General features: G+C 50.3%; 1 protein-coding gene across 8 annotated transcripts in view; it reads right to left on the bottom strand.

Moving 5' to 3' along the window:
* Positions 1–14,827, bottom strand: part of MTUS2 (microtubule associated scaffold protein 2) — a 493,299-nt gene that overhangs the window by 452,203 nt on the left and 26,269 nt on the right. Inside the window, exon 1 of one of the 8 annotated variants that reach the window (XM_084981296.1) lies at positions 918–1,348. The exons of the other annotated variants lie outside the window; for them this stretch is intronic. The gene's annotated coding sequence lies outside the window, so the exon portion shown is untranslated. Of the gene's footprint in view, positions 1–917; positions 1,349–14,827 lie in introns of those variants that run through there. 8 annotated transcript variants of the gene reach the window in all.

Raw genomic sequence — 14,827 nt, 5'->3', positions numbered from 1 at the left:
CTCGAGCTGTGGTGTAGGTCCAAGACATTGCTGTGGCTGTGGTACAGGCCGGCAGCTACAGCTCCGACTGGACCCCTAGCCTGGGAACTTCTGTATGTCTACCTGTGATCTTAAAAAAAAAAAAGCAAAAATAAAATAAAAGCCCAAATGCATTCCACTCCACCACATACGACTTCCTATTTTATATACCATCCCAACGCCGGGGGGCTCTTTCTCTGTTCACACCACGGCACTGCAACAGTGCCCCCCATGCCTCTCCCACCTCCCCACAACCAGCAGAGTCACTCTCGGCCAGGAGCACTGCGTCCGACTGTCCCTGTCCCTGAGCGGCACAGGCCCACCATCTCTGGCTCTCCGTGCCTGATGAGATTCCCTGAGAGACTGATTCCCAGATAAGAACAGCCTTTGGAAGGGGGAGAACTAGCCAGGGAGATGCCACTGGCCGGGAGGACTCTGGGTGTCAGGCCACGCCGCAGCCGTCCCGCAGAGAGTCACAGGGGCACGGCACAAACGTGAGCTGCCCCGTCGAGGCTGGTCACCCCTCTCCCCACGTGCAAGGACGACATCCGCAAAGGCTGAGTGAGCAGGGGGAGTGGTCCGGGCAGCGCCAGCACAGCCTGTGCCAGGTCCGCCCGCATCCCGCCCCTGGAGAGGCCTGCGGGGAGAGGGGAGGGGAGGGGAGGGGAGGGGAGTGGAGGGGAGGGCCGGGCCCCTCCCAAGACCGAAACCTCCTCCCCGCCCCCCGCTGCCCGCCCCCCCCCCCCCCCCCCCCCCGCAGCTGAAGGGCTGAGCCCCTGCAGGTGCACTTCACGCACTGACACCAGGCGCGCTGTGCTGCCCTGACCCGAGTTTCCTGCTCTGTCATCACCCTGGGCCTCTCCACTGGCTTCACAGGGAGACTCTGAAAATGTCGAGACCTAGTTCCTGCTCCCGTCTCCGTGGTTCCAGGGACGGTCGCTGCTGGATCCTCACGGTCTCTCTGCACACGTCGCTTCAGCCGCTATCCTTTTCGGAGGAAGAACGTCGAGCCCCCGGATTCCTGCAAAAAAGCCGCCGAGGGCTGCCTGCTAAGAATGCTGACTCATCCGCTCCTCTAACAAACCGGCTGTTCGCCTCTTTTCACAGGAAATGAAAAGTTATCTGCAAAGAAGAAACGGCAGGATTTGTTTAAGAGAAGAGGATCTCAGTAAAATCTAGAACTATTCTTTTGATGACATCTCCAAACGGGAGCTTTCCTTCCAGATGGCAGAATGCCGCAGCAAATAGCAAGGAGGCAAATCTAAATCCAGCTTGTCAAAGATATCCGGCGCCTGGTCTAACTGATCACAACTGAATGCAATGCAATCCCTCCCTAACTCCACCCCCACCCCCCACTCAAGGTTTTGCAAGGAAAGCAGGCAGAATGAAGTGTATTGATCAGCAAGATTAATTCTGAAATAAAACCCCACAGTCTGTCTTTCATCACACTTGGGGGGAGGAGTTATGAGGCCAGGAAGGTGTCTGCCCCCCACCGCCCCCCACCTGACCAGCAGAAACATCCCGTCCTATGGAAACATCTTTCTTGGGCAGCGCACACATTTCTCAGTCCAGACCTCCGTTCTCTGCAGGTCTCACCTCGAAGCTCTGTAGATAAACGTGGTCTTTCTAAAATCTGTTACAGAAGGATTATCCAGGCCTTTAAAAAGTCAATATGTTTTATGAAAATAAAGTTTGACCTCTGCAGTTCAGTTTAACAGTAGCTACTTGGGCTCCGCATTACAGTGAAGGCTGCTAACTCACCAAAGCCCTAATTAGGACAGTGTGGAAGCCGGCAGACACCCAGAGAGCAGGCCTGAGGAAGCCAGCGTCAGCCTGCTGGACGCCGAGTCCTAGAGGGCAAAGCAGCACGCAGACAGCCCCGCATACGAATAGGTCTAGAAACAGGTGTTTTCTATAGAAATGACGATCCTGGAAGGAAGAGGTCCCCAAGAAGTCCCCAAGCAGTCCCCGAAGTCACTGTGTCTCCAAAGAATCCAGCCATCCAGACATCCACAGGCGTCCAGCCCAGGACAATGCCCCCGGCAGCTCACAGGCCTCACCCAAGCCTTGCAGGCCTGACAACGGAACTGGAACCAAGGCAGGCAGGGCCACGTCAACCCTGGTTCCAAGCCCCCTCGGCCTCCTGATGCAAAACAGAGGCAGCAACACCTAATTCAGAGCCTTAGGGTGAAGGACAAATGCAATGACTGCACAGGGCCTAGCTCTGCACTGAGCCTAAGGAAAGTTCCAGAGGAGACTCTTTAAACAACCACTGAGGATTACCTACGATCCCTCCCCAAAGGGAGCCTGTTCCCTTGTACCTGCGGCCACTTCATGCCAGTTTGAAGCCCTCTTGCCTCCTGGCATCCCCACTCCTCCTGAGGTATCTGAACCTTCTCCCACTTTCTTCCTCCCTGCCCCTACCCGGATGCAGCTTAGTTCAGGGAACAAGCCCTGGAGATGGAAGCAGAAGATCAGACTTCACCCGTAGCTGTGTCCTCCTCCAGCACAGCTCCCCCTCTGCCTGAACCTGCCCCCCCCATCCTTTTCTAACTCAATCTCACTCATTCTTCAAATTTTTGCGGAAAGCCCACCCCCCACTAACCTCCACCCCGTGCACACGTTCTGGGGTAGGGAGGACCCTCATGCAAACTGAAGGAGAAACCAACACATGACATCGGAAAGCATCTGTCCCCCTCTCCAGAGGCTAAGGTGACAGGGGGAGAGGGTAGGCGGTGGACACCCTTATGATTTTGGTTTTAACCTCCAATGCAGCAAATCTTCAAAATGCACCTGATGTTGCCGGAGGTAACGATACGGTCCCATCTCTGTCCTTCGGACCTGGGAGGTAGATGGATGAGGAGGCAGAGGAAGGATAAAGACACGGATTTAAATAAGCACATGAAAGGACTCGGCCAATTATTAATTGCTATGCAAATGTGAGTCTCAAAATTATTTTCTACAGCAGGTCAGTGAAAAAGGCAAGTGTGCAATTCAGTGTTGCTGCTTTTGCCGTGGGTTTCATTCCTGAGCGACAGAACTGACCTGGTAGAAAGGTAAAAAAAAAAAGATGCAAAGCACAAAAGGCCTGGGTCCCTGGTTAACTTCATTTGCAAGTGCTTCCGGTATAAGAATTCGCCCTCAGGGAAGGGAGGCATCCTGCCTCCCTGGAAGCAGCACAGCCTCCCTCCTGGCTCCTTTCTCCTTTCTTTCTCTTTCTTTGAGGAGGCATATCCGCATATCCTCGCCACCCCCCGCAGGGCTGAGCATTGAGGCAACTGCCTAGAAGGGCTTTTTAATGGGATTAACACATCAGGGCCAAGTGCAGCTTTGTTCTCCAGGTGTCTTTAGCGCCCAGCCCCAGGGCCTGGCACACAGCAGGGTCGCAAAGGTGTTTATGGAAACGGTGGCTTGCCGGCTGCATGAAGACTAGTAACACAGCATACCAGAGTGAGCGATATGTCAGACTCCGCAGACGTGAGCTTAGGGAGGCATCCCACCCGCCCGCCGCCCCCCATCGGTTTCTGCTCTCCAAACACCCTCTTGGGCGCTGATCACTGAAGTTCTACTCACAGGTCTTTCACTGTTAGGTCCATATGACTAGAGCAAACGTATTCTCGGTCCTTTTTTATTTATTAAAAGCTTGAAAGGGGCAGCTCGTGTGTGGACTTTCAAAACTACAAGCTAGTTCCCACTTTCCCAAGAGGCAGCCTGGTCCCGGGTTCTTTCTGCCTCCTGGTCGGAAGCCCCCTCGCTTCCTGGTCACCTGTCCCCCAAACATACCAGATGCTTTACCTTCCCTTTCATCAAGAGCCAAGGCTGCTCTCGTCTGGTTGTCTGTCTCATTCCCCCAGGTGACAGCTTCCCCAAAACTATCTCTGCTCTTTAATCACTCCAGAAAGCTCACAGACCAAAGGACTTTAATCTTTCCGATTTCCAAAAAGAAGAATCATTCATTGGAAGGTCAAATTTCTCAGTTTAAGAAGGTCTGCCTTTGTCTTCCAGAGATAGCATCTTCACAAATTTTCTCCGACTGTGCAACATTCCCTAGAAGTAACTGCCCATTCGATGCCCAGGACAGCTCTTCGAAGCAGTGTTCATGGCTAAATACGAACTTTAACCTTGTCTAATACACTCAATGCCAAGGTCCTCCCTTCCCCGGTGACCAGACAAAGGGCCACCAGCCTTCTCAGGAACCGTCAACAGCTCCCTAGAGAGTCCGTGACTAAGGGGTTCAGAGGTTCGGATGGAGTGGCTGAGAAGCTTTGTGCTAGAGTCAAGACGCCTGGTTCAACTTCAGCTTTGCCTCGTATCGGGTGTGTGGCTCTGGGCAAGTGACTATACGTGAGTCTCGACTTCCCCGTCAATAAAAGGGACTGAGGGACAACCCACCTGTTAAGTTCACAATGAGAATGAGGCACTGTGGAGAAGTCGTGAACCAGGGACAGTGCCCAGCCCGGCCCAGCCAGCACCCCGCACAGCAAAGTCTCTCTCGGCAGAAGCGCCCCTTCTGGTTTGGGGGTTTGTTTCCGTGTTCCTTTGTTTTGGTTGTTTGATATTTTACACTCTACCCGTCTCGTTCCATTTTAACATGGACCGAAGTTCAGGATATATTTGCAAAAGTATGTGAAGTTCAGGATACATTAATAAAATCACAGCAAAAAGTAAACCAAGATGCTGAAACGGTGCTCCTTTGCGGGGAGGAAGGCAGCTGTTTTAGAAGTCCTCCTTAGGCTATTTCCAGATTAGCTGGCTAGCCAATACAGGCACTTGCTATTCTGTAAACAAATTTGTCAAAGAGATTTCCCCAGATGAATGGCAGCGTTCCAAAGCCAGGCAGCAGATACACACAACTGCAAACATCAGCACTGCCGCTGTTGCTGCTCACAGGGAGGAGAGCAGGCCGCCTCCAGCTGGCCTGTGACTGGGGGGACGGGGGGGGGGGGGGGGGGGGGCTTCTACCTGCCGCCCTGCCTCCCTTCGGCTCTCCCTGCTCAGCAGGGGAGGCCCTTGGAAATGCCTGGCACCTCCCAGCCACGAGCCGTGGCCTCAGGATGCATCAGACTCGGCAAGCACTGCACTGAGCTGGCCTGAGTTTGAGCCCCGTAAGTGCTATACAAGATTTCCTGGACATCTGCGACGTGGGGACGCATCCATTTATTCAGACAGCATTTTGTGTGCCAGCTATATATGCAACGGGCCTGATGTTGCAACGCTGCCATCTTCAAACAAGGGCACACAAAGGCTTTTCAAGGGTTTTCTGTAAGGGTATCTGTTTTTATTTCCTCATCCCTTATTTGTACTTTTCTCCAAAATCCTTCTGCCTGGGAGCCTCTTTCCTCATCTGCTCCTCTTGCGGTTTTGAAAAACAGGGGCAGCCTTCACACACCCCTAATCTCTCTGTTGTGTGCTGATTCGGGTTTTAAAACCTGCCAGGGACAGTGGGACAACTCTGAACACTGGAAGATGGATAAAAACTGGAATATCAGTCAGAGTCTTATCAGGAAAACAGAATCCACTTGAAGTATTTGCCACAGAGGGAACTAACACAGGGAATTAGCTAATGCAGGTCACCCTCAGAAACCAGCTGGGAGCCAAGGAGCCAGAAAGAGGAGCGACTGGGGATTCCTTTGCAACTCTTTACTCTTACGATGAAATTTTTCAATGCTAACTTTAAAAAGTATGAGGGTAGGTATAATTTTCAAAACTTTTAGGAGCTGCATGAGCAAAAGAGTTTAAAGATCTCTGTACTCTGAAACTGAAAGATAAGCTGTCCTCCTTCTGTGGCCTCACGGATTAAAGAGGCCGAGGGGAGGGGGAGGTGCAGAGAGAACGATCTCTCACCTCCTCTTCTTCCTGCTGCACATCCTGGGGGCCCCCCACACACCCAGGAGGCAGGTACCATTATCTCTCCTTTACAGGTGTGGAAACAGGGTCTCAGACGGTCAGTGAGCTGCCTAAGGTCAAGTTTGTAACTGACTGAAGGAAGATTCAAAACTGAGCTTGTTTCATTCCACAATTCCACTTCCTGATGTCAAAAGCACAGAACCAGTACGTTATAAAATATATCCTAGAATGGCGTTTCCCAAACTGTAATGTGCCTGCAAACCACCCGGGGGCCTTGTCAGATGCAGAAGCTGATTCTGGAGGTCTGAGAGTCTTCATTTCTAAAAGGGATTCACATCTGGGAACCACCTTTTTTGAAGAGCTGGACCCCTGAGCAGGGGGTACAAGACTTTCATGAGTGGACACCCTAAACGGTAAGACACTCTGAGCATGCATTCTCCTGCCTGTGTGCACCTGTTTGTTAATAAATTGTATATGTATTCGTAGTCTGACCAGCAGCTAATACAACAAGAGGTACTACCTAGTTTGGACAAGACACAGTGTTGCAATCACAACTCTAAATTCGTCTTTTAAATAACCTCGGTGATACTGAATTTTTTTGGCCAACTTCTTGTGCAGTAGGATTAGGTTATCATTTTATGTTCACTTGGCTAAGGAAATTCTCATACAAGGAGCAGCAGAAACCATAGCAATTCTGCCATTTTCTTGATGTTCATGTGCACTTTCACTTGGAGTACGATGGCTGGTTTCTGTTTTTAAGCCCCTTATCTCTTCTTTTAACGTAGTTAAAAATACGTAATGTGATTTCTAAATCTGCTTAACCCTGAAAAGGGGACAGAGGTGTGAGGATGGCACTTTTTCCTTCCGGACATGCCCTGCTGCCACTCCCTCAGGGCACCTCAGTTCAGAATATTACAGGTGACCAAGTGAAGCTGCCTGTGTCCATCCTTACCGCAAAACATAATAAACCTTCGTTTCTGCGTCATGCTGCACCCACTTTCAGGGCACCCCCCACCCCCGCCCATGGCACCCACCTTGAATGCAGCCCACATCAGAAACTACCAAGCAAAGAGGCGAACATAAAGACAGAAGAGAAGACCACCTTCATGGTCAGCGTGCTGCCGCTCCCATTTCAGAGAGGTGAGCACAGCCGTAATTAGAAGAAAATATTTTATACGGAATTTTTACACCCCCTTTAAACTTGCACCCCCTTCACACACATCACATGCTCTGAACGCTTCCCTCCCTCTCCCACTTCTCTAACATAACATCTCTTCCAACCACGTCTAAGAGGAAGCCTTAGAAAGAGCAAAACATCTAATAGAGGTGTTCGCTACAACACAGCATCAGACCCAGTTCAGGGAACTGGATGCTGTCTGTCCAGAGGCATCTGGCAGGGAAATCACTTCCAAAAGATTTGGAAATTCTGTAAATCTTATGCTGCTCAGAAACAAATACAATTTTAGCCTTTCAAAATATTTCAAGCCCTGGAAGACTATGAACTTCCCTTTTGGAAAGCCATTGAGGACAAACCTCCCCAGCACCGTCCCCAAACCACGTCTCTCCACTACCCTCATTCACCTTGTCATCTAACAGATAGTTCACGAGGGTCTGCTGTGTGCCCACCCCACCCCAGGTGTGTGGAGAACAGCAGAGAAGGAGACATCCTCCCAGGGCCTACAGTCCAGGTGGGGAGGCAGACAAATGAGTGAGGAGATGGTACTGAGATGGTGCTCTGGGGGAAAGAACTGAAAGAGAAGAGGGCAGAGAGTGCAGGTGGGCGGGAAGGCCCTTCTGAGGACCACCCTGGAGCAGCGAAGGAGCAGCCGCATGCTACACACGGGGGAGGACCTGTGTACGCAGAGGGGCGGCCCGAGCAGACCCGGTCAGGAGGATGAACGGCGAGGCTGGTGGCTGGCACCTCAGGAGAGACGGGGGGAAGGACAGGGGGCTCATTCTGTGTGGATGGGGAGAAGCGGAGACCTGTGAGCCGGGGCTGGTGAGATCTCAACCAGGGTTCAGAGACCCACTCTGGCTGCTGCGGGGAGAAGAGGCTTAGGGGAAGGAGAGTGGACACAGCGAATCCCAGGGCTGCCTCCTCAGAAAGTGGTTCCCAAGGCCCACAGGTGGGCGCTGGGTGCTTTTCAGGAGCTCCGACCCCTCCGGACACTTCCCGCAGCCCAGCGATGGGAGCTGACACTTCGGCCTCCTCATCCGCACAAGCCCCTTCAAGATAAATACTCATTTCTCTAGCGAATGCTCTCTTTGTACTTCTGTACACTTTTAAAGAGGTGCCTTCCATTGTATACACTTCAAGCCCCGGGTCAGGACCCTTTCCGCCTGGATCATAATCATTTATTCACCTGCTTATACCTCTAGGTTTCTGGAAGGCAAGGGCCATGTCGTAGTCACCTTTGTATCCATGACATCTTCAGAGTACACAGTACATAATAATCACTCAATAAATACCTTGGGTGGGAAAAAGGATAAATTAGGAGCCTGGGATTAACAGATAAACACCGCTGTATATAAAAGAGATAAACAACAAGGACCGAACAACTGCACAGCAATGATGTTCAATATCTTTTAATAACCTATAATGGAAAAGAATCTGGAAAATATTTTATATATATATATATATATATATATATACACACACACACACATATAAATATCACTAATTACATATTCTGTATCACTGAATCACTCTGTTGTACAGCTGAAACCAACAAAACATTGTAAATCAAGGATCCTTCAGCTTTTTAAAATCTGATTTATTTAACACAATATACAGTACACGTGTGTACACACACACACACACACACCAATGTTTTAGAAACAGGATCTCATTTCCTTTTTCTGCAGACCAGCATCCCCAAGGCTTCAGGTACACCTGACCATTCAGATGAATTCCATCAATGCTGGTACACAAATGCATGTGCTGACGTGACAGCATTTAAAATACATTCAGACGCTCTCAGAATGGCAAGCCCTGCATTGAAACTATGCAAACGTTGCGCGTTTTTTATTTCTCATAGGTCCACTCCAGACACATTTCCTCACCTTTCTCTACTTCCTACACCAACACATGTAAAGGCTTTTTTCTGGAACAGGAATATACCTTATTGCTAAGACATTGGAAAAAAAACACAGCATAGAAACAGCCCTTAGAGACGCCTCAGAGCTCTCAGAACAAACAAGCTTCAGGCAAGAATAAGCTTTCATTCTTTTCAGAATATATTTTAACTTGCAAATAAATGATCATCAGCATTTAATAGTGATGTTCCCCCTCCTCTTTGGCAACTTCCAGATACACTGAGCTGCACACAAAAAGGGGAAATTTTCATCCAGAAATAAACGAAACCAGGGTAAAGAGGTAACTGAATATTCAGAATACAAACATCAAGGTAAATCTTCTCCACTCAGTGGCCTCATACGAAAACAAGTGCTTGCAATAAGGACAGATATGATAATGAAATGTTAACACCCAGCAGGAGGCTCTAATTTTAATGGATCTGTCTGAGTTTTTGCCATAAAATGAATCAACTGTCTAAAGATTGACCTCCGGGATGGTTTAGAGGCATTCTTTAAAAATGCAGCACAAAGAATGAAAGTTCTCTGGAGCAAAATTCAACTTTATCCTCACAAGTCTCTTCTCCCTTCTCCTGCTTGTGATGCTTTAGTGTTAAGCGTACCCTCTGGGCAATTTGTGTTTTTCACACTAGCCAAAGCCATCTACAGATTCAATGCAATCCCTATCAAATTACCCATGACATTTTTCACAGAACTAGAACAAACAGTCCAAAAATTTATATGGAACCACAAAAGACCCAGAATTGCCAAAGCCATCCTGAAGAACAAAAACCAAGCAGGAGGCATCACTCTCCCAGACTTCAGGCAATATTACAAAGCCACAGTCATCAGGACAGTGTGGCAGTGTCCTTCTAAACAGAGCTGATCACAACCCCCTACCAGTGGGAATTCTGCCAACTATTGCCAAGTTCCAGGTTGAACGTGGGGAGAGGGTCCCTGGTGACCTGTGCGGGTGGCTCCAGCCAATGAGCAAGCATGTCCTCTCTCCCTGAGCTTGAGGTCAAGACCAGGGCACAGCGAGAGACCCACACCCCTTCTGTGCTGAACCCGGACCCTGAGAAAACGAGCACCAGTGGATTCCACCTGTGTCCGAGCACTGGCATGGGCCCCACACAGAGGGTACCCAGCTCAACCTAATGTCCGGATGGCAGCTCCCTTTGGCCTGCTTCCAGGTCTGGGTGTGCAGGCCAGGTATGAGCCCTCCTCCACAGCCCGTCTTTGTCCAGGCAGACCGTCGGAACCTTCACCCAAGTCTCAAGCCAGCAGGCAGCAGGACAGTGAGCAGACTCCGGCCAAAGCCCCTGCCCGGTGGGCGCTCGTCCAATGGGCTCCTGCCAGACGGAAGGAGGGCTGTTCGCTTCTTCCTGTGCGCTGATGAATTCTCCCCAGATAAGGTTTTTAACCGCTGAGGTCTCCACACTGCGAGTCCTCCTGGCTTGCTCCTTATCCCTGCCCCCTCCACCCACCTTCCCGATGCGCCGTGCTCCAGCGGCTGCGGGCTGAATCCTGACCTGGGGAGGAGGACCCAGGGGGTGAATGACGTCTGAGGCACAACAGCTCAGACAGGGTCCACGAAGGGCTCAGGACTTGCGCTGGATCTTGCAAAGGAAAAGCCGAAGGCAGAGAGGAGAGCAGAGCATCCAGACAGAACCGGGGGGCAACAGGGAGAGGCAACGAGGGGCCCGTTTAGAGACTCAGCGGGGACAGGCGGCCGAGGCAAGGGGTCCAGCGGGGAACGCGGAGACAGGCAGGGCTTTTCCCAACAGACGGCCCACCAGGGCCGCCGGCAGCACTACTGCTGAGCTGACGCTCTCCTCCGGGCCCTCCGCGTGCTGCGGCTCGTTTCCCTGTCCTGGGTGCGTGTCGAGTTTGCTTTTCGGGACAGCCGTCCGCTTCCAGCATCTTCCTCTGCGGCTCTAGACCAAGCGGGCTTTTGTGAATTTCCGCCATGTTTTCGCCTGTTCAGCTCCCCAAACAAGCGGACTTCATGTGTCTCCCTTTTGAAGAGGCAGGTGTCTTATTTTTACGGACCTAACACTCTCTTTGGACCTTTGAAATGACTTTCATAAACTCCGAAAGCACACTTTCCATTTCGCTCCGCAGAAATGTACAAGAGCCGTGGAGGAAAATCCAATAACATACGACGAATCCCAGGATTACACGCTCCCGTGCAGTCACCCCATAAACACATGTCACTGTGTGCTTTGGTACAGAGTCTGTGCTAGACACCGGATACCTTAGCAGTGCTCTCCAGAACAGCCTGAGCAGTAACCCCACCGTGTATCTTACGCATTAATTAATAAAAACAAGTTACAAAAAAAAAAAAAAACACTGCCTCCATTCTACCTCCTACTTAGCCCTCCAACCCCCTTTTGTTCAAAATCATCTTTTTTATATCTTGATGGGCACACTTGATTTTGGATCTTGTAAATGTTGCCAGAGAATACGAGAAATAGAGGCAATCCGACCAGATTAGAGAATCTCAGCCTTGGCACAGCTGACATTTGGGGTCAGAAGATACTTTCCGGGGACTGTCCCACGTTACTATAGAATGATGAGCCGCATCCCCGGACGCTACCCATCAGAAGATGCCACCAGCAGGTGTGACAACCAAAACTGTCTGTCTCCAGACAGTGCCAAACGTCCCCAGAAGAGATGGCAAAATCACCTCCATGGAGATCTAGCCCTTCAGCCTTTAAAACTCTCTTTTCATCAGCAGCAGAGGACGGAAGGGCTAGAGGACTGTAAGACAGTGATAGGAACGCTCACCGGGACACTCTCCTGGCTCATTTCATTTTCTTTTAGACTCAACAGTCACAGCCCCGTTACTGAAAATATTTCCAAAATAGTAGTCTCTCTGGTCATACGAGGCACCATTAACTGAGTACAACTCAGTTAACTATTAACTACTGACTATTCGACTATAGCTTTTTTTTCCTTTCTTTCTTTTTAGGGCTGCGCCTGGGCACATAGAAGTTCCCGGGCTAGGGGTCAAATCGGAGCTGCAGCTGCCGGCCTACGCCACAGCCACAGCAACGCAGGATCCACGCCACATCTGTGACCTACGCCACAGCTTGTGGCAATACCAGATCCTAAACCCACCAACCGAGGCCAGGGGTTGAACCCCTAAGTCACGTTCTTAACCCACTGAGCCACAATGGGAACTCCCATTATAGTTTTTACAGTATCTAAAATTATTTTCCAGTAAAGCAACTGTGGTCATATAATATGCAGCTATAAAACATCAATATCAAACCAGTACTGATGGACCCCCAAACATACTCACCCCAAGTGGCTTGAAGGATGGAGAAAACAGGGTTTGTGAGTTCCAGCTTCGAGCTTCCCCTGCAACAGTCCCTTAAACCATTCTTTTGATATTGTTTACATATTGGGCTACCTGGTTAGATTATACATTTTTGGAAGGCAGAAGCCAAATTTTATTCCTTTTTATGTTCTCAGCATCTAGCATAGTACGTATGACAGGTCAGACATTCAAGAAACACTTCAGCACCTAAACTAAGAAAGGAGTACGTGCAAAGAGATTTGAATAAAACGTAGAAGCCCGGCGTGTGTGAAGAGCCCTGTATTTCTGCTAAGGAACCTAGCTAGACATGCACCTGCAGGGAAATCCATGGAGTGGTCAGATAATGTGAGGGCTTAGCCTGGGAGGCAGAAGGCCTGGTAAATGCCAGCCCTGTCAGGTAGACAGGCTTAGCTCTGCTCTTCCCTCCCTTTCTCCTCCCAAGGCTGCGCTTTGCAGACACTGGAGCCACACCAGGCCCAGGTGCATTGAGAGCATAACCCCAAGGTGGCATCCTTCAGAGCTGCCATCTGGGTTCCTTGGAGGGTGCCCCAGGGGGAGATGGGCCTGGCAGGTGCTGAGAGGGCCCAGGATAAAAGGAAGTCTGGAGAGACGCTCATAGAGTCACAGGCAAAGAATGAGGCCATGCAGCGAAGGAAACGAGGCCTGCCCTGCACACCGCCTACCAGCTCCCCATCCACTTCCTCATCATTTGCCGGGGCGACAACAAGACAGGTGACACAGTGCTGGGAATAACGAGAGAGCTGAGACGGCAAGAAGTCCTAAAGTCTCGGAAGTTACTCACCATCCTCCTGGATCTAATCCGCGCCTGACACCCCACTCCTTCCTGGCAGGGCATCCTTTTCTTTGGGACCACTCACCGTCACTGCTCCATCCCTCTCAGAGCACCTATGCCCCCCTCCGCCCTGTCCCTACCCTCGGAGATGGGAGACCCACCCAAGTCACCACCCTCCCCTCTGCGCCAAATCCAACACGGGGAACCAAAGGGCCCCCAGGAGATTCAATGACACTGACTTTACTAGCGGAAACTCCAAACTGTTCGTGCCTATTCCAACATATTCCACTCTGCAAAGAAGATCTCCTTAGTGACAGGCCTCTCTCGCCCTCCTAGACACAGGGCCGTCCCAAGGGGGACATGAACGCGTCTACACTGTTACCATCTCAGACCGTGAGAACCAAAGACAAGCCACCAGCCCTCCATGCCCTGCTGGGATATTTTCATTCACCCAGTAATTTACCGAGCCCTCTTCGGTGTACGCCTCTGGTCACAGCTCAGGGCCCTGAAGCAGCCCAGCACCCAGTAAGGAAACAACAGGTGCTGCTGACCACCTGTCGGGCAGAGAGGAGGCGTGAGGCACAGAGACTGGCCAAGCGCTGCAGGTACGTCACTCCCATCATGTCTGCCTTTCAAGACGCCCTGGTGGCCTTGCTGTTAAAGAGCCGGCATTATCACTGCTGTGGCACAGGTTCAATCCCTGGCCTGGAAACGTCCACATGCCACAGGTGCAGCCCCCCCAAAAAAAGGACAATGCATCCTAATACCCTTCTCCTATTAAAACTAATTGGTCTTGTTAAATGTGTGATTTCCTAATACATGAAAGGCTGCTTTCTTTCCTGAACTGCTTCTACATGAAGCAGAAGAAAACATGAGTTCTTCCGACAGGCAGTCTAATAAAAACCCGCCAGACAAGTGGCATATTATTTGCACATTTATAATAGTCTGTGGAGATGGACCTGCCCAGATAATTTAATTTCCTCTGAAGAGAAAAAAAGGAAACCAGAACTCAACTATTTAAAGGACACAAACGGGAGTTCCCATCATGGTGCAGTGGTTAATGAATCCAACTAGGAACCATGAGGTTTCGGGTTCGATCCCTGGCCTTGCTCAGTGGGTTAAGGATCCGTTGTTGCCGTGTAGGTTGCAGATGCGGCTCAGATCCCACGTTGCAGGTGGCTCTGGTGTAGGCCGGTGGCTGCAGCTCTGATTAGACCCCTAGCCTGGGAACCTCCATATGCCATGGGAGCAGCCCAAGAAATAGCAAAAAGACAAATAAAAAAAAATAAAATAAAAAAACAAATAAATGAAAAAATAACAATAAATAAATAAAGGACACAAATGGCTTCTGACTTGATGAACTCAGAGTGCATCCCTGTGGGCTCTGGGTGATGCTAAAATGATCCAATGAGCCGAGGTGCCTCTTAGAATTTATAACTAGCCCAGTGTTTCCAGTCTAATTCTTCCGTGATTTTGGTTAGCACCCATATTACTATTCCTTTAAATTAAACTTGGAATAGAAAGCTGCCCTGGATTGGCAGACCTCGAAATTTTAGTTGAGATTTCCCTGTGGTCCTCTCACCTGGCTCCCACGTGGGCTTGAGAATGTCGGTTCATTAACAAACTAGTTCAGATCCGGGTGGCTCTGGAAACGCCTAACCGTGCCCCTCAGGGCTCAATCACACTCCCCTCCAGGCCCTCCCTGAACCCAGGCAGACCCATCCTCTCACCCCTCACCGTGTGCTTCGCAAATCACCGTGGTTTTTACCGGT

This window comes from Sus scrofa, chromosome 11 (genome assembly GCF_054392235.1).
Source record: "Sus scrofa isolate SSC_HxYL_T2T_F1_AM1 chromosome 11, Sscrofa_HxYL_maternal_Yorkshire_Landrace_v2.0, whole genome shotgun sequence".
In the NCBI taxonomy this organism is placed as follows: domain Eukaryota; kingdom Metazoa; phylum Chordata; class Mammalia; order Artiodactyla; family Suidae; genus Sus; species Sus scrofa.
This window is presented reverse-complemented; position numbering and strand designations above follow the sequence as displayed.